General features: G+C 39.5%; 1 protein-coding gene and 1 long non-coding RNA gene across 12 annotated transcripts in view; one reads left to right on the top strand and one right to left on the bottom strand.

The window, feature by feature from the left end:
• The window catches only part of SEMA6D (semaphorin 6D), a 55,173-nt gene extending 42,729 nt beyond the window's left edge, over positions 1-12,444 (bottom strand). For 7 of the 11 annotated variants that reach the window (XM_079126144.1, XM_079126150.1, XM_079126154.1 and 4 more), the window contains exon 1: positions 10,726-11,779. The gene's annotated coding sequence lies outside the window, so the exon portion shown is untranslated. The other 4 variants (XM_079126148.1, XM_079126152.1, XM_079126146.1 and 1 more) reach the window with 2 other exon arrangements.
• A 1,048-nt stretch (positions 12,445-13,492) lies between these two features.
• Positions 13,493-25,822, top strand: part of LOC306654191 — a 47,432-nt gene continuing 35,102 nt past the window's right edge. The window contains exon 1 of the long non-coding RNA XR_013761904.1: positions 13,493-13,674. This is a non-coding gene — a long non-coding RNA (uncharacterized lncRNA). The remainder of the gene's footprint in view (positions 13,675-25,822) is intronic.

The raw sequence follows: 25,822 nt of genomic DNA, 5'->3' as shown, positions 1-25,822 counted from the left end.
AAGTCATGGAACTGCTGGCTTTGAAGATGGAGGAAGGAACCACAAGTGAAGGAGTGAATGTAGTCTCAAGAAGCTGGAAAACCAAGGATGGAGATTCTCCCTGGAACCAACACCTTGATTTTAGTCCAATGAAACCCAGGTCAGACTCCTGACCTTCAGAACTGCAAAGTAAGAACTCTATATTGTTTTAGGCCCATAAATTTGTAGTAATCTGTCACAACAACAATTGGAAACTGATATTCCTTGAGCTTGTGTGGCATCTTCTACAAAATTGAAATAAAAAAGTATGTGCTGGATTCAAACAAAAAAGCTTTTTTTCAGTAAAGGATACAATCAATAATGTGAAGAGAGAGCCTTCAGAGTGGGAGAAAATCTTTTTCACATGCACTTCAGACACAGCACTAAGCTCCAAAATTTATAAAGAACTTACAAAACTTTATACCAAAAATACAAAGAACCCAATCAATAAATGGGCCAAGAAACTGGATAGACACTTCACAGAAGACATACGGATGATTAATAAATATATGAAAAAGTGTTCAACATCTCTAGTAATTAGAGAAATGCAAATTAAAACAACTCTAAGATTTCATCTTACTCCAATTAGAATGACTATTATCAAGAACACAAACAATAATAGATGTTGGTGTGGATGTGGGGAAAAGGCACACTTTTACATTGCCGGTGGAGTTGCAAATTGATGTAGACCCTCTGGAAAGCAGTGTGGAGAATCCTCAGAAAACTTGAAATGGACCCAAGTTGACCCAGTTATCCCACTCCTCAGTTTATAACCAATGAACTTAAAATTAGCATACTACAGTAACACAGTCACATCAGTGTTTATAGCAGCTCAATTCACAATAGCTAGATTATGGAACCAACCTAGATGCCCTTCAACAGATGACTGGATAAAGAAACTGTGGTATATATACATAATGGGATATTATTCAGCCATAAAGAAGAATAATATTATGGCATTTGCAGATAAATGGATGGAATTGGAGATTATCATGCTAAGTGAAATAAGCCAATCTCCAAAAACCAAAGGTCGAATGTTTTCCCTGATAAGTGGATGATGATATATAATAGGGGTTGGGGGTGAGAGAAGAATGGAGAAATTTTAGATTATGTAGAGGGAAATGAGAAGGAGTGGGGGTATGAAAAATGGTGGAATGAGGCAGACATCATTTCCCTATGTACATGTATGATTACACAAATGGTATGAATCTACATGATGTACAACCACAGAAACGAAAAAATGTACCCCATTTGTGTACAATGAATCATAATGCAGTCTGTAAAAATAAAAAACAATTAAAAAAGTGTGTGCCCCCAAAGACTGATATGAGCATTGTAGAAAGAATGAAAATAAAACACTTCAGCATTTTGCACAGATTAAAAACTCAAGAAACATTCAGTCGTGATGCATATACTATTATCACACATAAATTTATATATTGTTGATTATAGTAAATAGTGGTTCCATAAAGAATATTTCATTGTATCAGAATAATACCTTATATTTGAGCAGCACTTATTTGGTTTTTACCACTCTTCCATCCATACTGTCTTATCTGATGCTTATCTAATCGTACAGGACAGCAGGACATTAGTGGATGAGGAAACTGGGTGTCTAAGTGGAGGTGCTTCCCCCCAGGTCACCTAAAGGCTCAGTCTGTCGGCTATGGTTGGAGTTCAGGGCATCTCCTTCCAAATATAATCGGCTTCCAGCCTCATTGTGTGGCTTACAGAAACATACACACATGGTGCATAGGATCGTAATATGAAACAAAAATGATAAAGCCAAGCAATGATGGGGTTCTTCACTGCAAACCAGACCATTTCACATATGATCTCAGCCAGTGGAGTTTCCGCCAGGCCCTCTAGCCCCCTCTCTTCCATGCGTAGCCAGATACTCTTTCTAATGCATCTAGTCAATTGTGCAAAGCACAAGGGAAAAAATCCCATCCTGACCGCAGCAGGCAATCACCTTATGCCCTGAAGCATGAAGTTTGATTACCCTTATCTCAGTTTATCATTAAATCAAAAACTGGTGGTATACATACTAGTCCAGGACTCCATTTATGAAATGATACAGGGCCAGTCAGCAGAAATAAGTGAGTGCCCTTTTTCTTTCATAATTTTGGCTCACTATGAAGATCTTTTGCAAACTAGTAAGAAAACAAAACAAAACCTCTTTGGCTTTGAGCAGATTTTACTCCTTTTTCACTCTTTTGGGAGCTAGATGAGATGTCTTTGGCTCACAGTCATACTCCCTGTGCTGTAGGCAAGAGGTCTCAGGTTTACCTAGTGGCCTGCTACTGTTAGCCTTGATGAATCACAGTGCTTGGACAGGAATCTGTGTTTTAACAAGATGCCAGGCGATGAGCAGGTACATTGATGTTTGAGAAGCTCCGGCTGCACTGGAACACCTTCTCCGGAAGTGTGGTGAAGGGGCGGGCCTGAGTTGTCTGGGGTGTCTGTTAAGAAGGCAGGCTTCTGGGTTCTGTTCCACACTCAGACAAACAGACCCAGGGCGCCATGGTTTTGTGTCTCCGCATTTCACTCCTGTGTGATTCGATGCATTTTGAAGTGTGAAGGCCTCAGACAGACATGGGAGATGAGGGTGATGATAGGGATGGTTTGGGAGTGTGCCTACGTATTCATGGCACTGTTCAAGTTTTGTCAGCGCAGGGGCCACCAGCATAGAACACATATCAGTTATCTACATTTGTCCTTTGACACAACCAACACTGGAAACCAGATTCCTGACATCATAATTCTGACAGAGCTGACATCTAGATTAAGGATCATCAACTACCATCAAGGTCTGCGGTAATTCCAGGTCACTGGGTACCTGCTGCCTCCTTTCTGGCTGGTTTGTGGCCAGAGTTGTGGGTTGCAGTGGAGAGTAGTTGTTCAACTGGCTTCAAGGTTTATGTCAGTTAAAGAGATGTGATAAAATCACATGTGGAAAGACAGCACAGGAGAAGGTCTAAAAGCATAGGCTCTGGAGCCAGACTGAATTTATTTTTATTTAAAAGACACTGATATATTTATAGCACTCACTACATGCCAAACACTATTATAAGTGCTCTTCAAATATTAATTCATTTATGTCTCACAGCAACCCTTGGAGGTGGGTACTACTATCAGTGTTCACCTTTTGTGAAGGTGAAACAGAGACTCAGAGGGGTTGAGTAATTTGTGAAAGACCACGCAGCTACTTAGTCACATAAGCTGGGACACACATCCCCCCGAATCTGGATGAGTTCATGTTATGAACTTCCACATTACTCTGCCTTTCATGGACCCTAGTCTTCTGGTTCCACTGCTCACGCATTGTTTGATCCTGGGAAAATTACTTACCCTCCCCTGCCTCAGTTTCTTTCTGTGTAAAATAAGTGTATTCTTAATAATAGTACCATCTCAAGGAACACTGATCCAGTGATTTAATATATTTACTTACAAGAGCACTAGGCACATAGTTAAGTACTTGATTGTGTTAGTGCTCAGCTATTAGTCTTACATTCTCAGGTGGCATGAGGATTAAATTAGATAACATATTTAAAGTGCCAGGCACAGTGCCATGGCTCACGGTGAGCACACAGTAAGTGCTAGCCAGGCCAGTTTATTTTAGATCCTGTCTGGAGGCAACTGTGCTCTGAGCAGAGGGAGGCAGCTTGCCCTTCACTTCAACAAGCAACTGGATAGGAGCCAGACCAGTTATTAGACTGAACAGGTTCTCTGTTTTATGTCACCAGAATATTCCTGAAAAGTTCTCATACTGAATTTGTTTGTGCTTAATCCTTTTTCCCTACTGACCTACGTTACAATTTCTGATTGATCTTTAACTGGCAGCAATGATTCAGACTTAAGACCCTTCTCCAAGACTGTCCGTCATGTTAACTATTAACTTGTAAAAGACTTAGGTATACCACGGAAAACTGAAACACTGGAGCAATTCTTGGCAAAGCAATTGTTTTGATCATTCCCTAATGTAACTGTTTTCACTTTATTTTTCTTTATTATGTGTTCTAATAAGCATACTTATGCTACAGAATCTCTCTCGCGATTAAACTCAACTGTGTGTTGCTTACAATTTATATTAACCAAGGGGTTAGTGATGGCTTAGAAACCCCATGCTCAAACAGCCTAGCTTGGTGGAGGGTTTGGCATGAAGGGTGAGAGTTGGAGAGGTCAGGGACAAGGTGGGTTACTGACAGCAGGTAGGTCTATCCTGAAAGCTAAGAAGCACAAAGGGATGCTGAATCTTTAGGACCTCCATGGTTTTCCAAAAGGATGCATTAACAACTTTCCAAGTCATTTATCCTTTGTGAGTAAAAGATTGTCAGAGCCCCCACCTGCTCCTTGCAATTTACCAGCCATGATGGCCAATATCTGCAATGAGGTAAAAAGTTACTCAATGAACACATTTATTAAAATATTTGCAGCACGTCTACTCTGTCACTCCCTCTCTAACTTGCAGTGGTGACCAGGCAACAATCTCATAGAACCTGCAATCTAAGCATCACCTAGACTGCCACTTATTTTACTATCACAGTTTCAATATGATTCTACTATTTTTTCCACTTTCTATCTCGACATCCCCATCTCTCCCCTCTCCAAATGCCCGTCTATTACAGAGTCTATATCTAGACTCCTTTCAAGTTTAAAATAATAAAAAAAAAAAAAGATGAAGCTGATAAAGCAACAACCTTCTAGTCTGCTAACAATTCTGTGAGGAATCATCTTGCTGGGTAATTTGAGGCAAATCATGTTCTCTCTTGCAATGTTCATGTGTACCACTGATCCAGTTGGCAACTGACAAGAGTATTTTTTTCTTTTTTTTTTAGTTCTGATCACAGAGCAATCTACTGAATTGCCACAAGATTGATCCCATTCATTCTGATGTCTTCAGCTGCAGGCCCATCTGTTGAATGGCTAAGTACAGTAGCCCAAAGACATTCAATAAATCTTTTGGAAGAGCATGGCAACTGCCTCTACACACCTGAAATGCAATTCTGTTATAGGTAAGGACTCAAATGTGCACAACTGATCTAAACCCCAACTCCTGCCCGGGCCCAGGGTGTTTGCCTAAGCTGTTCTCTATGCGTGGAATGCCCTCCCGCGCACCACCTCCCCCAACACCCCTCACTGTCCACCTGTCCAAATCCTACCTAGTTCAAGGTCCAGCTCAAATATCAGTGGCTTCACAAAGCCTTCTCTGACCACCCTACCCAGAAATAACCTCTCGCTCTTCTCAGTTTCCACAGGTCTGTGTTTATCTCCTCTGGCACTAAAAGCATACCCCATTTTGTTTTGACTTTATTTACTTCAAATTTTCTTTGGCGCTCAGTTAGGTCCCTGAGGTCTGAACTGTGTCCTGCCACTCTTTGATCCCTCTTCCCTTGGCACCTACTTGTACAAAGTGGACACTTGGTGAGTTGCATGAACAAATGTTTGTGTCAGCAAATTACAAAATCAAAACCTGCAACATTTTTTCCCTTCTTCTGCCTCTCTTCTTCTGTAGTTAAAAAAAATACCTTAATTTGACCAAGGGAACATTTGGGAACTTAATGATCAATGTAGAAAACTTCCAAGACCAGAAAAGCTTCCAAAGACCCTTCTAGGAACAAGTGCTGTGTGGGCAACATGGGGAATGTCCCTGGTTTGCTGACAGCCTCCTCCGGGGGAATGCAAGTGTTATTTTCTCAAGGAGCTTCATCTGCTCCGGTTCTGACGTGCAAGTTCCTCAGCGGAGTAGAAACTCCTCACTTTATTTTTAAGTACAGACTCCAATAACAGGCTAAGTAATTGCAGATCTGCCTGAGGCCTTATTATACATGTACCAACATACTGAACTTTAAAAACCCACATTTCCCTCCCATAAATATAAGTTGAAAACCTTAAATTTCAGCATTATGCACAGTGGTAATATTCATTTGTTGTTGTTTCCCCCCATAGGAATCCTGAATTTAAAAAAACACGATGGCGGTCACAACAAAATGCTAATGCACTGGTGACAACTTCATATAGGTCAAAGGGCCGTCCCTCTGCTGTAGCTAAGGAGACTATATGGTACAACTTGATACAATCAAACTGCAGTAATACACTTTCCATCCTGGAGCCAGGAAGGCTTGAACAGCTGCAGTTCTCACTGTCTTTGCTGATGGGGCCCATAAATACTCCTGGGAAATGGAACAAAGATACATAATGGATCTTCACCTGCCAAGATCAGGGAAATGAATGTCAATCGCACCCAGACGCAGAAGCACTTTTTGGTGGAGAGTGATGAATATTACCATTTGTCGTATGCCACTGTAATTGTGGACAGGAAAGCCCAACACGGAGAAAGGTGGTGGGGGGAGACACTGTTCTGGGACACTTGAACAGAAGAACCTGTCATAATCATTTGGTCAACAGGAATAAAAATGCAAGAGTACAACAATATGATTTAGTTTAGAAAAAAAGGTTAGGATTAAAAGCATACCCATACTGGTAACATTTCTTTTAGTATAAAATCTAAAAAAGCCTCCCAAATGTAACTTTTTCATTGAGAAAAATTTCAGAAATATCAGGAGGATAAAAAAAAATGCAGGGTGCTCCGTGTTCCCAGGTGCAATTCAGAGCTGTAATGAAAACACGGGCTGAGAAGCATAAAGATGTGAATTCAAACCCTGAGTCCCCCCTATTGTGTGACCTTAGAATAATGGCTTAACTTTTGATACCTTAATTTCTTCCTTGACAAAGCAGTGATAACAGAACCTACCTACTGCACTTGATTTGAGGGTTACTTGATGTAATAAAGATAAAGATAATATCACGGTGTCCAGAATTTAATAAGCAGACTAACATCTCGTACTGGGTAGTATGCTGGCTCCTGTTTTCCCTTCCATTTTCCTTTCTCTTCCCCTCCCAGCTGTTTCATGGTGGATTTCATTTCTCAATGTCAGATAGAGAAGAGAAGATACTAGCTAACTCATACCAAAACATGAGACCATCTCCTCTTGGCACACGGAACTCTAAGAGTAGTATACCTAATTATAAAACTTTAAACAAACAAATGAAAAGCTTGGTGATATCACCTAGCAAATGCATCTACCTAATTCATGTTATTTTGGCTTTAACAAGCCATGGTTACTCTAACAGGTATCTCATTAAGTAAAAAGAAGAAAATGAAAAGAAAAATGTTGTAGAAAGTACCAGGTACTATTAGACATAGACTCATTTTTAGGCATATCAGATGTTCTCTATGAAAAGGGAGGAAGGTATATAGTATGTTCAATTCATGAAACTAGACAGGTCCTTTTCTGTCTTCAGTCATTTGGCATCACAGGCTAAAGCCTGCCTCATTTATTTCTTCACCTTTTCAAACAGAGAAAAATGAATGAATTCTGATGGTGTAAGATAAGCAGGATCTGAATGGCTCCTTCTAATTCTCTAATTCTAGTGGTTTAATCTTACCAAGCCTGAGGAGTCTTTGCCGTGGTCACTTAAGTTGGGGCAAGCTCCCTCCTAGGTGGAACTCATCCTTGCAAGCCAGCAGGCCTGCGGCAGGTGTGCTTCTAGAACTGGATGAAGGATCTGGCACAGGTTGTGAAACAATGGAAACGTCCCGTTCTGGGTGTTAACTTTAGTTACCACAGCCAGACAATGCTGCCAGTGGTGTGGAAGAAAAAATTGCTGTAGCCAGCTGTGCTGTTCACAGTCGGATGGATTCTGTGTAGCTCCAAATGGTGGTGGAGCCAGCAGCCTGTTGTAGCCAAGAACAGAATGATGGATGATCTACATACTGTTTCCAAGTAGAGAGAATGGCGGAAGTTCACTTCAGGGTTGTTAAAATGCTAATCTGGGAGACATAACAAAAGCCTAATAGAAAAGGAAAGTTTGAGAAATAAGTATACCTCATGTGTTATCTGTGAGGACCACTGATTTGATTGTCCTTGGTTACTTTATGGTTGTTTTTCAAAGTAAGAAGCTTTAGTAGTTTTCCTGTTGGGAGAACTAGAAACAGTGCCATTGATCAGCTGCACTGCCACTGTAGGGGGGGTTTAAGAAGGAAAATTCAGTCCAACAATAGCCAGCTCAGCTGAAAAGTGTTAGGGTGTGCTTAATGTAGTTATGTGATTTTTATTGTCCCAATGTAGCATGGGAATAAATCAAAACACACTTTTTCCCCCCTAACTGGAAGTTGGCAGCTGTTCACAAAATAATCGGCGTCCTAAGATACTGGCTTTGGCAGATCTTAATTCTAAGTCTCCATTCACATAAGACACAGAGTCATCTCCCTCTCTCTCTAAGGACAGATTCAATATGTGAGATATATTCACAGTGCATTGTATCAATCATTAGTGATAAAGGCTTGACCACTGTAAATATGTGGTGTAGACAATCTTGCTTTAAATTCTACAATAAAACAGTATGCTTCGAAAGAAAGGCACATATTTACATTTCTTGTCAAAAGACCTCCCTTGCCATTCTTTATTTCTCTTTATCCTTGCTCAAGTTGAATATGGGGAAACACATCTGGCCCACCTGGTGTTGGATCACTGGTTAACACAACTCCTTGCAAAGGACAGGTACTCAATAAACACTAACTGGCTGACATCCCCCAACTACCTCCTGTTTCCTCTAGAAATGAATTTAGAACGTGCAGGCGTAAGGTCTATTAATTGAAATAAAAGACAATATTTTATCCTGCAATATGCTAAGGAAAGAGTTCACCTCCTATGGTTACACTAATAATGGTTAGGCATTCAGCCAGGCTCTTAGCTCTGCATAAAATGCATCAGAAGAGTGAAAAATGACCCTATTTCAGATGCATTTTTCACTCTTTGTATCTTAGTGAAACTCACATGCAAGAACAATGACTAAGCTAATTACCATGGTTCATTAGATGGAGCAGCAAGAAGTGAAGAACTTATCCAATTTCAATAAGTCCTTAACAATTATGGGTATCTTTGTGAATCAAAGCTCTGATTCCTGTTTACTTGCTCATGGCTTTTCAAGCGACAGAAACCACCACCACACATGAGGCAGAAGCCCACTTACCCAAATTACAGTTACTGGACAGAGCCTTCCAGTGCAGCAAGTGAGTAGACTGAGATCCTCAGGACTTCTAAGTAGCCCTTACTCTACCAGGTTTACGTCACAGCCATCTTTCAAATTCATCAAACCAGGAGAGACATGACCAGATGGTGCTATTAGAGGGCACCAAAAAAACAAAACAAAACAAAAAAAAAAGCAGGGGGCAGAATGCCCACAAATCTAAATCAAACTCAAGTTAACCAGCTGGCTAGTAATGGGGAAGTCACAATATCCCTGGCACACTCTCCTGCACAACAGAAGTGTGCCTCAAAAAAGGTTATCTATGTAGCATCCCTAGTTAGAAGTGATGGCAGGTAGCAACTTTCTGTAGGATCCAGCAAGAAATGGTAGTGAGTTTTTACCCTAACTAAAAGTTCCAGTGGAAGAAAATGGCCTGCTAAACCACACATTTTGGAAATCTTAGCATCATCTATTTATCTGTCTTTTTGTGAGAATATTCTAGAGACCTAAACAAAAGCACAGACACTAATCGTAAAAAAACAAAACTTAGCAGCTATGGTTTAGTTATAGTTTATTTGTCTTAAGATGTTTAGGTTCATGGCAATATAGACCAGAATCTCAGAGCTTATCTGGCAATTTCTATTTATCTAAGCCAGAGTAAATGTTTGTGCAATATCTGCCAGCTTGACAGAATATGCCTGTCACTCACTACATTAAACATGACTACACACAACTTAATTTCCTGAGTTAGATACCTAAGACGGATTTGTTTTTAACAGTATGAATAAACCAGCATCAAAACCTATTGTTTTAAAACACCAAAAGGAAAGCAAAGTCCTCCCCCTGAGGTGTGCAGGTAAGATTTTTCAATACAAGGAAGAAATCTTGTAAAATTTCTTCAAACCGAGTATTTTTCCTATTCTGGGGGGACAAAGAAGAAACTAGTTTAGAAAAATGTTAAACCTTTCTATAAGACTTCAGTCTTGAAATTTGGAAAGAAAAAAAATCCACTTTATTGCCCTAAATATCAAGTATATCAATTAGAGAGAAGGACAACAGTAAAAAGCACATACATACACACACACACACAATTTTGTACTGCAGACTTAGAAATCTTAGTAGCCAGTTTGGGGGTGGGGGGATTTGCCCCACACATTTTTCCTCCAAGTAACCAGAAACACTATGATTTTTTTAAAGCAAAGGAGCCACTGTGGTGGCGGACACAAGGTCCAATTACTATGTAGCATCTATAGTAATAATCATGTGTTGTTTCCTCTGCGAGAGTGGCGAGGGTTTGGGATGCTGGAATACAGGTTAGTTACTGACTGTTCGCCTCTGAGCAGGGTGTACTGCCCCGAGTTCCTCTAGCGCTGTAATTCATACCATACGTCAATTGCCCCTAGCTCGATGACATTTAGCTTTTTACAAGTTCAGGATTTAAACAATCACCTGACCGCGATGGTCCTAATAGCGGATTGAGCAGAAAAAATTCAAACCCAGCTCTCGTTTACACCTCCAAGTCCTTCATGACCTTTCATTTAAATCCAGGAGTTATACAAGACAAAAGGAAGCTTTAAGCCTTTCCAAATTACTCAGGGCAGGCTGCTGTATCAGTTTCTGCAGACCACGGACAAACATCACTGCTGTCAAGACGGAAAAGAAAAGTTTCCCTACCTTCCTCCTCACCATGCCCCCGTTAGTGGCTGCGGAGGCGAGCGGCGGCTCCCTCCCGGCTGCAGGACGCCTTTCGCTGCCGGAGAAGGGGCTCATGCAAAATTGACTCTTCCTTATTTGTTTCCATCCATAATTGATGGGGAGATGAGAAGGTAACACATCTCAGCGCGGAGCTCTTGCCGCCTGGCGGAGCCCCTGTCTAAGACGCTTCCGTAAAGCATTTCCAGTCGGAGAACAAAGCACGGAAAGTTGCCGGGAGAGTGGCCGGGAGCAGAAACCCGGGCGCCGGGTGGGAAGCGGGGTGGGCAGTGGGGAGATCGGGCCGGCAGAGCCCGCCCGCCGCGCGCTCGGCCAGTAGGGGGAGAGGGAGGGTGGGAAGTGGCCGCCCTCAGGGCAGGAGCTAGTGCTGGGGCCCCGGAGTGGGGGTGGTCTACTCGCCCGAGCCCCCGCAGCTGGCCAGCAGACGCTCCCCACCGGGCCGTCCCACCCGGGAGCGCACTGACAGGTAGTCTGAGCCGCCAGGGGCTGCTCAGCCTGCTCCTAGTCGGCCCCGCGCTGCCAAATCCCTGGCTGTCCAGGCGTCGGTTCTGGGGCGGGCAAGCTGGATGGGGCGGCCGAGCTGCGGCCCGCTCCTTCGGCCTTAGCTCGGCTCTCTTTCGGGGGCTGAAGCTGCGGTGCCCATGACCCAAGCAGCTCTAGCTCCCCCTGACAATGTGAGGGGGAGCGCTAGCCCTGCCTGGCAAGAAACTTTTACTTGCTCCCCCACTCCCCTTCCCCCCGTTCGGAGGAGGGGGGTGTGCACAGTGTAGGAGGGCCTCCGAGTCTACGTGCCCCTCCCCCCCAAGCCGCCAGCTCGGCCAGTTTTGACGGGTCCGCCAAACCTCTCTACGCGTCCCTGGCAGGGCTGGAGAAAGAGCTGCTCGGAAAAGAAATCAACTCCCCAGTGACACGACACTGCACACACAAACACAGGCACTCACACACGGTGCGATACAGGCTCTGAGGTTCTGGGTCCGACCCCCATCATGCAGCCAGAGCATTAGAACATTTTTAAAAGACAGTCTTACCTCATGGAGGGAGGGTGGTAAAAATAATAAAAGCTTGTCACGATCAAGGTAAAAAGAAAATAAAGACAATATGCAAAAATAGATATCCTTCTGTCTCCTTAGGTCTTGGTTTCCTCGATATATCACGAAACTCGCCGCCACCAATCCTTGCAGCAGCAGCAGCGGCAGCGGCAGCAGCGGGACAGAGCAAGAGCAAAACAAACTGATGCACGGCAAATGGTGTAATTCGATCCATCTCCAAGTCAATCCATCAGGCGAGCCCGAGCCTGGTTCCCTGCGCGCACTCCGCAGCTCGCGGCTTGGGTCCCACCCCCAGGCACGGACGGCAGGAGGCGCGGGCGGCCAGACGCGCTAACCCTCGCCCTCGCTGGAGCACCGTGGCCAGCGCCGCCTGGAGGCCCCCACCCTGGCGCCGCGGCCCAGCTGACCCCGCGGTGGCCTCCGCGTCCCTTCTCTCCGGCGCTCGGCTGCGCGCCTTCTCTCTCCCCACCTTTGAGGAGCTGTTCCTTCCAGCAACTCCCAGCGCCTCACTCATCCAGCTCGCTGTGGCTGCCGCAGCCGGCGAAACAGCTTTTTAGCTTCCTTCCCAGTTTCGTTTTTTTTTTTTTTTTTTTTTTTTTCACGCTCCCTCACTTCTTTAAGAGCTTTCATCCAGACATCCAGAGGACAAATCATTGCAGCCCAGCAGAGCTGTGGGCGCAGTTGTTCCCTTAAGTTCTGCCATAGTTCTAAGATTGATCTTTTAAGCAACATCCTTACAAACCCGCCCCCACTCCCCCCCCCCATTTCTCTTTATAACCACTAAGCAAAACAGCTGGGAAGAAGCAATCAAACATTGCTTTATCTTTATAAAATACAGAAATTGCCTACTAAAAATCCCATTTCTAGTTTGAATGAAAGCCATTCAGTACAGTATAATTTTGCAGGCTAATGAGCCAGTTTTACAGGCAAGTGTTTCGTGTAATACATTGTGGGAGAAATGAAAATGTCCTTGAAGTGACATCATTTAAAACTGTCACAAATAAAAGGGAAAAAAGTCATATATTCCAAAACAAGAGGGTTTTAATCCAAACGATATTTCCAAGAACAGGCTGTGTTTATTAATTTCTAGTTGAATTATGTATTACTATGAGGCTCTAAATGGCTGAAATGAACCATGATGTCCCTGATTTAAAAGAAAAAAAAAAAAAAGAAAGAAGACAGATTTTCTTCCAAACTTTTAATTTTCTTTTGAGCATGGTTTAATACTGTCAAAGAAAGAAGCGGGGATCAGACAGAAGGGATTTTCCTTTTCTCAATGCTTTCTGCTTTCTCCCAAACACAAAGTTACATTTACTTTACATTTAGGAAGAATGCCTCCTTTTTCTCAAACTTCCACTGACAGCCTTGAAAAGCAACTCAAAAAAGACACCCCAAAGAACTACTGCAGGACTCATCCGGAGAACTGTTCCCTTGCTAGTTAACACTTTGTAACCAAAAGGAAGAAGAGGAGAGGAACTGGGAGTCTTTTAAAATATAAACTCTCTTCCTGCTGTTCTTCCTATTACAAGAAAAGGGTAGGGGGCGGAAAGAACAGCTTTGGCAGCACAGCTCTGTGATTTTTCTGTTGTTAAGTCTTTTGTTGCCTGCCTGGCTGGTGTTTTCTGGTTGTACTGGGCTCTGACATCATTGCAAGTTACTTGGCAGTCAGGGCCCTTCCCCAGCCAACTTCTGACCCAGAAAGCTTGCCTGTTTCCTGGCGTCCAGTCATTCAGTATTTTCTCCATCAAGGGCACAAGCCCCACTGCAGACAGAAGACACTGTGCATTGCATGAAGATGAAAGGGAGTGATCATGGGCTTGATGAGGAATCAAATCACTACCCACCTGGAGACAGAGAACTTGTGAGTTGTCCTCTGCCTGCAGTGGCAGCAAAGGAAAAAAGTTCAGTTCTCTAGATTACTGAATTCTTTGCTGAAATTCCTCAGTAGCCAACTTTACAGAGCAAAACATGAGAAAGCACAGTTTAACCTCAACTGAGTTCTTAAATTTAGGAATAAGAAACTTCTAGATTGCAGAAGGATATGCTGATAGGTCATTTCAAACCATGGGTTATACATGTTTTCAGTCTAAATATTGTCTGGACCTCAGAGTTAATCCCTGTATTTGGTCTGATGGAGGGAAAGAGGTAGGGATGCAGGCAATCCACTGGCACGGAAAGAATGTATTCTTTACCTTTGGATCAAGATCAAAATACTACAACTCTTAAGAATTTGTCATATCCCTGGTTCTGAGAATCTGATAGTCAGGAAAGTTGCACTTTTCTTTGATTGATTGATTGGTTGGTTGATTTTTAAACTCTAGTAGAAAGAAATCTAAGGAAACTGTTCCAGTCATGCAACATCTTGAGCTTTAGGCCAAGTACTTGGAGCTCTCCCCTTACCATGATATTTCTTGGTGTCTCTTTCCCCATATTGTCATGTAGCTCTTTCTTCTTTTCTTTTTTCTCTTTTCTGCTTTTCTTGACTTAACAGCAACAAAAATTTCCCTCATTCCTCTAACCCCTCATATGGGTCCAAGTGCCTCTCTTCTGTACTCCTCTAACAAGTATATTATTTAGCAAACTGAAAGGCCATTTTTGGCTTGAGATGTCATCCCACTTGATATTTTTTTAAAGCTTCAACCATTCAGAAAAACTTAGGTTTTATTGGATACTTCTTAACAGCAGGATTTTTGTCTTCCCTACCTGGACAGCCCCAGTGCTTAGCACAGTGATGGATACTCAAAAAATGCCTGTTAACTAGGTCCTCTACTGAAACCTACAACTTTCTTATACGCTAAACCTTATGTGCTAAACCAGAAAGTATGGATGCTCATCCAGAGCAGGGTGTATTCACTCTGTCCCCAGGTCTCAGAACACTTCTCACATAAGAATATTTGTTAGATGGAGTGAATGATTAAATGAATGAACAGAGATATTGGGCTCTTTTCACACCAAGAAAGAAAATTTTAAAGGCTCGACTTTGCATGATTAGTGATGATACTTCAGTTCTTTCTATACATGTCACCCGTCAGTGAAAAGTAGTAACTTAGTTTACAATTTGGTTTTAAGTATAAAAGCCATCTGAAAAGTATAACTGTCAATAAAAGTTTATCGATCACAAGAAAGTGCAACTCCTTAATTATTAGTTATGAAGCAAACCATTCATAGTTAATATGTATTAAGTATTAATATTAATACTTAATATGTTACAAGTTCTGTTCTAAGCAGTTTACAAATATTGACTTGCAATAATTCTATGAGGTAAGTACTATTATTATCATTTTAAAGATGAAGAAACTGAGGCTTAAAGAAATTTAAGTGACTTGATGAATACCACATGGGTAGTAACTAGCCATTTGTGTCCTACCTCTTACTTAGATGTAAATAGCTAATGGGGAGGTCATAGTGAATAGTAATAGTTACTTAGTGAACTCTTTGGAGTCTTATGTAGCTTGGATTCAAATGCAGGTTCCTCCTCTCACTGTATGTGTGACTTGGGGTAGTTTATTGAACCACACTGGGCTTCATTCTTCTCATTTGTGAAACAGGAATAATGATAATACTTGGAATGGATTTTATGAAGACTGAATGTGGCAACACATATAAAGTGTTTAGCAAATACCTGGAAAACAGCAAGCACTGAAAAAAATACTAGAAAGTTTTTACAGATGCTGGAATGCAATATAGTTTTGGAATTCTTGGAAGTGGTTTAGAAACTTTAATCCAAAACTCACATTAAAATGTGAGACTTAAAGCAATCATACATGGTCCACAATAGGTTTGCAAAAATTTTTGTTCCCTTCCTTCTCCTTTTCCCCCTCATTTATTGGTATATGAATTCAGGTATACACACTACTCACTATCCAGTAGATAAGAAAAAAACATTTTGTATGAATTTTAATGAATCATAAAGTTTAGGATGTAGAATTTCATATTTCAAAATAAAAAAGATGAAGGTATTGAAATTTCAAAGGTAGCTGCAGCTTCTGTGATTACTTTAATTTGGAATGCACATACAGCATTCCTGGTGTTCGCACATTATAGAAAGTGCTTTTGTGGCAAGGGATTGCTTTCAAAACTAATCTGAGCTCCCCATGACATGATAAATCATTAATAATATAGACCCGAATCTCGCATCTGCATAGGCACAGCTGGCCTCCTTGTGTCAGCCGTCTGCATATGAAAGTGACTCTGCCAAGATATTTCACTTTAATGAAAAATATTTATCATGATAAATCTTAAACCTCAAGATTTTACTGACATAATTCATTTCTATTATTATGTACTATGATAATGTACCACCATACTATGCTTATGTTTGGAATGGTAAAAATGTGCTTTTAAAAGTCATTTTGATTACTCTGCCTTAGCATGAATAATTTTTGCTGTTCGCTCTGAGCAAAGAGAATGAACCGTGCATTTATGGAAATAATAAATTAGTAATTTTTCTAATTTTGCTAATGACTCCACAGGTGCCACGGGGTGGACTCTGAGTGTTCAAGCCAAAATTAAAAAAAAAAAAAATCAGACTTTTCAAAACATATTGTTATTTCTAACAGGAAGATGAATAGCATATAACTTTTAATAATATTAGCTCTTTTGAAAAGAGAGAAGAGATATGAATATTATGACCATTTTACATAGATGTTTTGAACAAACAGAAGCAAAATAAACTTTTTGGAGGTAGGATCATGTAAGAAACCTACAGGTAATTCAGAGTGCTTTAATTGTGCTTCTATGTACTTTGGAAGGGAAAACTTAGAATTCAAGAATGCCAGCAATCTAAATTTCTGACAGACTGTTCTCCCTCTATTTATGATAGTCAAGTCTCTGACCTTAAGAATTGGAGCTGAATAATATCTATTGAATGTTAGAATGTCTGAACAAAGGAGAAAGATAATGAAAATAATCCAAAGTGATTGAGAATTAAAATATTTTGTCCTGCTTTATTTTTTGCAGTGCTGGGATGGAACCCCAGGGCCTCCTCCTGCATGCATGCTAGGCAAGTGCTCTACCACCAAGCTGCTTCCCTAGTCCTATTTTTAAAAAACAAACTTCCCTACAAATATGCCACCATAAAACCCACTCTTCTGTGTAATTATTATGTGACAATAAAAATATCTTTAAAAAATGCAAATAGTGCCACAGAGGTTATAATAAAAAACAATAAGAACAACAAAGTGTCCTGGCTCCCTGCCACCCTTCCTCATCCCATTCTTGCATTTTCAACCATTTTAGCTATTTCTGTAATTTCATATTTCTAGAAAACACATTCAGCCATCTGTCTTCATCATTTTTAACACTATATTAATTCTTATCAATAATTAATAATAATTGCTATTATTGTTAAACAGTATTTTAACTCTTCATCCTGTTCTTCTTTTCATTTTGCCAATAAGTTATAGGATAATTTATACTAAATCCTTAGTCACTTTTCATTATTGTAATGAAACAAATGTTTTACAACCCCCCCTTACCTAATCTTCATTATTATTACTACTTCAGCTGACATTAAAATTCAAACCAATGAATGGAGAAGGAACTAGCTGGACACTTCTACAGAATGTTAGACACAAGAGCATCACTTAATTCTCACCACAGCTCTTTGAGACAGACATCATTTATGAACAAAGGAACCCAGGCTTGAGTAAGTTCATTTTCTTGAAAGTGTTTTCTGGCCATAGTAAGTGGGGAAGCCTAGATTCTAATTCAGATTTAGTTGGCTCTTAAGCCTAATTTTCTTTCTAGTATACCATGCCATGAGCAACAAAAGTCACAGGTTTTAAAAAAGATACAGTTTGGATATCCCTTATCTGAACTGCTTGGGATCAAAAGAACTTCAGATTTTGAAGTTTTTCATATTTTGAAATATTTGTAGACACTGTACTAGTTAAGCATCCCTAATCTGAAAATTTGAAATCCTAAACTTTTAAGTGTCAGATCTTGGGACATTTCTGATTTAAGATTTTTAGATTGGGGATACTCAACCTGTATGACTGGGATAACATAAAAGATATAGCCATTTAAAACCTACAATTAGATATTCAAAGATAAGCTTCAAATTCAATTTCTAATTCTTTGGTAGTTTTTGCTTATGACATAAAATCTAGTGTCAGAACCTCTGCATAGCTTAAAATCTTTACAGTGCATTCATCCTATAGCCATAAACTGCTCGAAATCACTTGTGAATTATAATTAGATCTGTTTTACCCCTTGCAAATCTATATGAAAATAAACCTAGATGCATAAGTAACAAATGTTTCCATTAATGTTAGGGCCATATGATCATACCTCTCCCCAAAATCTTAACATTGCATGTTCTACATATAGAACCTTCTGTACGCTAGATGTAGGAAGAGTGGATTCATTGCTGGAAGCCATTTAGAGCCACCTACTGGTTAACAAAAAGGAAAAAGAAACAGCATTCTGGGTAATTTCTGTTTTTCCAAATTAAGGCATTCAAAACATAGATTTTTTTTTTTTCTTCACTCTTTGCTTTCTCAGATAGGATGCTCATTTTTTGGACACTTTGAACATTGTCTATATTATCAAAAAACTTACACTGCTAATAGGCAAGGGAGTGAAGAGTGATATATATATATGGGGGACAGGAGAAAATTGATATCCTGGGCTAAAAATCAATAGCAAACACTATGAGCATTCAGCTGTAATAATAGGGGGTTGTCTAAATCCCACATGCCTATTAAAGCATGATGCTGCAGCAAGACCCAGCAGCACATGGGAACTACATTTGTCTAACAGGTGTTTGAATCTGGGTCTTGCAATGATAACAGTGATATGGTGTCACTGAGTCAGCAATGACACAAATGAGGTGACAGCAGGTACAATCTTTCCACCAGTTGCAGTTGCAACGGTTTATGTATGTCCTAAGTTTCAGGAGATATTTTGAGTTTGTCTAACCTTTGGTACTATAAAGTGTTTTACCCAAGTTTTACTTGTTCCCAAGTCTCTCTGGTATTGGACCATACATACCATCAATTGCCAGCCAGCAAGTACAAACAATTCAGACCTATACATTTTTATGATAAACTTTCTTACCAGGTTGGTCACAGAAACCAAGTTAGATTTAAACACGATCTGATTCCTTCTACGGCCAGCCAGGATGAGTTCTTCAGTGGCTGTTTTTCAGAAGCTTGAATTGTGAAATATGTTGAAAAGATCACCTCAAACTTATATTTTTATGGAAAGCCAGAAAAGAAGCCTAACAGCATTTGCCATCAACTTTGTGTTTCAATTACAAAGCTAAAAGAAAAGAGTATCTGGCTGAGAGCTTTCCTGGAAAATCCAGAGAGGTCCAGGAGGATCCATCGGAGGTTTTTAACAATATCACACAACCATTAAATTTGAATATTTGCATGTTAAAGTTTGTATTCAATGGTTGATTTTTCAAATCTTATTGTTTCTGGATCCATACACACATTGTGTGTGTGTGTGTTTCCTCCAAGAATTTGTGTTTAAAGACTTTATGAGTTCTTTCACTACATTAAGATCTTTGGAATTATGTTCATAAACTACCACAATATGCTCTGAATTTCTGGGTCATAATTACAAAATAAACAAATTCATTTTTCATCACGAATTTTAATTAAGAATTCCAGTTATGTAATTATTTGCTAATGAATAATACCTCCTCAGTACCAAGGCATACTATTAAATATGTTTACCCAAAAATATGTTTTCTAAAGACAATTTCCATGGGTCAGTTTCTCATTTATAAGCCATCAACCTCAGTAACTGTCATATTAAAATAAAAGGAAAATGCTTATTCCCTATATCATTAAGATAGGTGGAGATTCAGGAGACAGGAATAGTTTATAATTACTGAAAATAAATAAATAACGAAAGCCAGATTAGCCATGATTTCAGCTCCTCATCAACACCGAGCTGCCGCATTTTGTGATTATTTTTGCTTAGGTCATTTGCCCACTCATTGGCTGAGCTTCTTCCGATACAAGGGGGCAGAACAAGAACTTATTTGTCCCATGTTTATTTATTGTGCTTTGAAAAAACTAGCCTGGTCTTGACTGCTGATTCCTTAAATATGCTCTTGGTTCACATAGTAAGGAAACAGTTTGCTTTTGATTTATTTGCCAGCTTTTATGTTGAAGAACAAAGATATAAATAAGCACAAAAAGGAATCCATTTTTGATATGAGGTAAGTGTACAGGCTGTAGAAGAAAGATGTGGGCTTCTTATAACCTGGAAACAAAGCTAACCCTTTCAAGTCAAACCACCAGAAACACAAAGGCCTAGATTTCTGCAGATAGTCTAAGAGTCAGTGAGTTCCCAGGGAACAAGGGACCTCCCAAATCAAATCAGAACATTACAAAATCCAATCAAGGTGACAAAGATATATCCCTGAGATAAGACTGTCACTAAAGTGAGAGGGAGCAGGATCATTCACTCCTTCATCCTCACATACATTCGTTTCACCATTTGTTATTAATAGCATCAATCTGCTTTGTGTAAAGCACTGTGCAGAGATAAATGAGAAATACCTTGCATTTAGACAGCAACTTAAAATTTGAAAAGCAGTTTTATCATTCAGAATTCTGGCAGGGAACAGATGGCATGCTTGACTTGGGTAATTTGGGGAACTAATAAAGAGACCGTTTGTGGAGAAATGGGTAGGCTGCAAGAAGACCTGGGACTCTGCTACCCTTAGCTGCAAGGAGCCAGAGGAGGGAATAGTTAGCAGAATCTGGAGACAAGAGACAGCTAAAGCAACCATCTTGCAGGAGCTATGATCTTCAGTCAAGGGACTCTGTTGACCTGAGGTGACTGCAGGGAGGGGTCTAAGAAAAATAAATATCACAATGTATCCTCTTCCCTCTCTCTGATTTCCTGCTGGTGCCTCTTACTGGCTCGGCCTCATTGGAAGCCAAAAGGCAAAGGTTCATTGATATAGTTCAACCTCTGGGGAAGCCAAGTGGGGAGAAGGGACTTATTTTATTCTTTTTGGTCCTTATAGAACACTTATTTGGTAAAGATCTTCTTTTTGTAAATGAGAAAATTTCCACAGAAGATTGGCTTATTATAACTCAGTTACATAGCAGGGCCAGACCTTGAACCTAGTATTCTGAATCGCATTCTGGAACTTATCACACTCTCTTCTTATTCTCTGCCCTTTGAACTTCCTTATTACACTTATTGCACCACAAAACTTTATTTATATTTTATCACTTACATGGACTGAGCTCTTTGAGAGAAAGAACTAGGTCTTCGTTTTATTACTGTCTAGAATAATGGCTGGGACAGGAATCCTGGAGTCTTCTGATGGATGGAATAATGAAAGTGTGAGCAATCTAACTGGAGAGACAGATGTACAAGGAACTAACATCACACATGGCAGAATGATATAAATACCAAGTCCATATGTAGAGGAAAAATTCTGTGGATGTATAGAACAAGAACTAATGAATAAAGGTGAAGGTCCTAAAAGATTTTATGACTGGGAACCCTACGTGATGAGTGAAGCACATTGAAAGACAAGTGACTGTTGCAAAGGTCTGGTTATAGGGACCAACTGAGGCAAAGGAGGATGCAAGGTCATGGTATATTTGTGGCATGATTAGTGTTCTTGGGGGAAAGTAATAGGAGATGTGACTGAAGAGACAGGATAGGATCATTGTATGACATTTCTTAATTGGCATGAGCTAAGTCTGAATATTTTTCTTGGGTATTTAGAAGACAGATTTTTGAGGGTACAGATTATAATAAAGCTCTTGAAACATAGATTTTTGAGGAAAGGATTATCAAAATGCTTTTGAGAGAGAAACAGCTCTCAAGCCAAAGGGAGGAAGAACTTGGAGCAGAAAAATGTCTTAGAAGCAAGGGTGCTAGTGTATGGGTGAGGACAGAAAATTACTTCAGGGGAGGTGGCACCCATGGAAAAGTAGGGATGTATACCAGGGGATATAGCAGGATTGTTAGGTAGGTCAGTGGGGAGATTCTTTCAAGTTTCTTGGTCTGATTGGATTTAAGTAAAAGTTATTATAAGAGATGGCAACACAGGAGGTGAAATATATTTGCAGAAAGGGGTTAACGGAGTTTGGTTTTGAGAACTGGAGTTTAAAGTGTTGGCATGGTGACCAAAAGAGGATGCTCAGAAGAAAATTGGAAATTATTATTATAATTACATCTATAGGCAAGGGAAATTTCTGTTTTCCAGAGGAATAACAAAATCTCATTAAGCCAAATATAGATGAGAAAATAAGAGGAAATCCAGTTTTCATCTAGTGATGCAGGGTAGCCAGTTTGCCTCCTAGACTTGCAGGTACTCAAAGTGACTCAGTGAGAGGCCTTTCCTCCCTCACACACCTGACTGTTCTCCAGCATGGAAACTATGTAGTGAATTGTAAAGTTATTCCCATTCATTGATCACTGCTTATACCCATAGGAAAAACAGACCTGGAAACTCATCATATTTTATCTAAAATCTTTTGAGACAACTGTTCAGTGATATCTTTTCAGCCTGACATTTATACAGAAAATGCTGATGGATGCTAAAAAACTCCCAATGAAATTATTAAAATCATTTTAGAAATGCTTAGGGAACTCTGGCCTTTCTTAATGTGGTGCAGATAAGGAATAAACTGTACACAAAATGAATTTACGTAGCCATTATCATCCATGCAAAATTAGGTGATTTTAGTGTCCCATCATCAGTGCTTGCTTCCAAAAACTCAATGAACTTGGGAAAATCCAGCTTCTTCTCTCAATACTCTTGGACAACAGCAGCATTGCCATTTTACTTGATTTGTAATGTTAACAGGAAACATAAAAGAGAGTGGCTCATTCAGAGTAAGGAATCACATCTTGACAGCTAGGTGATAAAAACGGGAGGAGGGGATCTTGAGAATCAGGTGTTATTTATGGTCAGGATGAGCTTTGAAGTAGCGGTCATTTTAAGACAATTTATAATGTAATAGTTGTAGGATCATAAGAATGTCCACTTCATTATTCTTTTTCTCCTTCTGTGCATCCTTTTATTTTATTTTTTGTGGTGCTGGGATTTAACCCAGGGCCTTGTGCTTACAAGGCAAGCACTCTACCAACTGAGCCATATCCCCAGCCCCCTTTTTTTCTTTTAAAACAGGGTCTCACCTCTGTTGCCTATACTGGGACCATGATCCAGGGCTCAAGCCTCCCAATAGGTGGAACTACACCCAGGAGTGTGCTAAGCCTCACTTCTTTTTTCTTAGGATTAACGTCTTCATTTGTATTATGTAGACCATTTCAACACAACTTATGTCGTGTTCTTCTAGGATTGGGCATGGAGGGGAAGTAGAGAGACAAAGTGAAGTGGAAGGCAAATGAGAAATCTAATTAACTTTAATGGCACATTTCCAAGAAAAAGATAAAGTCTTTAGCAACATCGGCAGTTTTGATTTCTGAATTGTAGGTACTCACATTGGCGGAACTTACTCTCTCTTTTTCTTTTTGTTTTATTATTTGTCACTAATGGAAGGAGAAATAAAATAGATATAAGTATTTGTTCATTTCACAGAAACCATTTCAAATTACACAGAATATCACAGAATGTATGCTTAATTACATAAGCAACCTTTGTATTAAAAACATCACTTTATTACCCTCTATAAAGATTTTATGAATCCGTTTAGTTTATGGCTAAATTAAGAGGAAATGAAAAGCAGGGATAAACTACAAAGGATTCTTTCCTCATGTTTTAAGCTGACTTCATTCGAACTGTAATTTAGTGCTATGTATAACCGAGTAATCCAAGAGTAGAGATGGGACAAATCTATACTTTTATTATTTAGTCAAATGTTGAAAAAGTAGTGTTTGGCTTTTGATGAATATTTAATATGGCGAAGAGCTCTCAAGATTCCATTTTAGCACTGAGAGCTGGGGCGGTTTTCAGAAGAGACTGAATTGCCTATCCAGCCTCCTGAGTTCGTTCTATCACTTTCCTTCTTTTGGAATTCCTTAAGTAGAAAAGAGGCAGGCAGAAAAATATAACTTCCTTAACTCAAAAGGTCTCCTACATGTGCTGTGTAAGGGAAGAAAAGGACTCTGGGAGGGAGGCAGACCCCACTCCAGAGGAGCAGATTGCCCTGGGTTTGAGGCTATAGACTGTAGCTATCTAAAAAGTCAGTTAAGGTTTCTGACTCCCCAGCAAGAGCTGAAGGCTTGAGGACTGGATAGAAAGTCAACGTTTTCCAAACTGTACATAGACTTGGGCCCTTGTCTGAGTATTTCCTCCCTTGCCCTTTGATTATCACAAGTCAGTGTGAGACAGAAATGGGCTTTTCTGCAAGACTGGTCTTAGGTAAGCCTGCACTTAAGAGGATGCATAAAGTAGTGGTTGGGAAGGTCTGCTGCGGTGAGCAGGTCAGTCTCCTGGATAAGTAGAGAATGGGAAGGATTGGGTAAAAGATGAAGACAAGACTTTTTTTATTTTTCAGACAAAGATTATGAACAGTTTTAAATCAGATGTTATTCAATTATTTTATTAAGGTAAATGCAAAGTACATAGGTTTTGCTTTTTAAACTTAGCTTTAGGATCTTAGCAATTTTGAGTTTCAGTTTCCTCTCTTTTAGTACTGAGATAATGTTTAACTTGGTTATTGTTAAGAGCAAAGTAAATTAGGTTTGAGAAAATGTTATCTAAGTTTTATATGGAAAAACCTGTAAAACTTTATATTAAGGTTAGATATTACTAAAGTCCGGTGTACAATAGTGGATATATCAATCCCCTGGGAAGCTCTATTAAATTATATGTGCCACACCTGCCACCCCTCCTTCCCATGTGACAAGACCCTCAAGTGTACTTCTCTCTCTCACTGAGTACCATTGTTTTTGTAGTTCATTGTTGTGTTATGTCCCATAGCTTCTTCAAAGTAATAAAAATGGGTTAAAATAACTGCCTTTCATAGTGAGTGCAAGGTAGCACGGACCTCATTGGTAGCCCTAAAGCTCAGGAGAGTACCTAAGTACATATTTATTGAATGGAAACCTTGAGCAATAACACAGAGATGATTACCAGGAAGGTATTCACCATCAAGCGATCTTTTAAATACTTTAAATATATCTTGATTATAGCTGTAAAATGAAACAAGAGTAATATAATTCTTTAACATGATCAATATGTAAATTTCTGATATCAAAATTTAACATAGTTTTAAAATGGTATACTATAAGAATTCCTTTTAAAGGAGAAAAATAAGTCATGGATATTAGTCATCAATTGTTACTATTATTTACCATGATTTTAGCTAATACAATAAGATAAGAAAGTGAAATATGGTCATAAATATTAGAAAGAAGGAGGCAAACACTATACAATTTTTTTGAAAGCAAAAGCATTAGGAATAGCAATGTTAGCAGTTTACAAAATAATTCAAAATTCACTTCCTTTCTTGTATGCCTATTATACACACAAATATTTTTGAAACATGTAATAGGAAAAATATTCTATTCATGAGAGTAAATTAAACATAAATTACCTGAGGATAAACATGAAATATACTGGATGTATATGAAAAAAAAAAAAAAACTATAGTGTTCTTTAGAAAAATGTAACGGAGAGTTGAGTAACTGAAGAGTGAGATTTTATTCTTATAGAGTTTCAATGTAATAAATATATTCATGACCTCCAAATTAATCTTTAAGTTCAGTGTAACTGTAATTAAATTCCCAGGGCTCTTTTTTTGGTGGGGATATAAAAGACTGCTTTAAACAACATCTAGTATTTTAATGTAGCACTAGTTTGAAAAGTTCTGGGCAAAGAAAGCAATTCTTTCTTATTCCATATAATTACATGTATTTTCAAGCAACAACAATCAAAACTGTGCTGTAGTAATTCAAGAAAAAGCAACCAACTCAGTGGAACAGAAAAAAAAAAATCACACAGACACAGGTATATGTGGCAAATTAAAATATAATTATGATGGCACTTCAACCAACAGGGAAAGGATAAATTATTAAATAACCAAGTTGAGACAACTGTCTATCTATCTGAGGAA

Source organism: Sciurus vulgaris (assembly GCF_902686455.1).
Source record: "Sciurus vulgaris genome assembly, chromosome: 2".
NCBI lineage: Eukaryota > Metazoa > Chordata > Mammalia > Rodentia > Sciuridae > Sciurus > Sciurus vulgaris.
The sequence above is the reverse complement of the archived record's forward strand: the minus strand, read 5'-3'. Positions and strand labels throughout refer to the sequence as shown.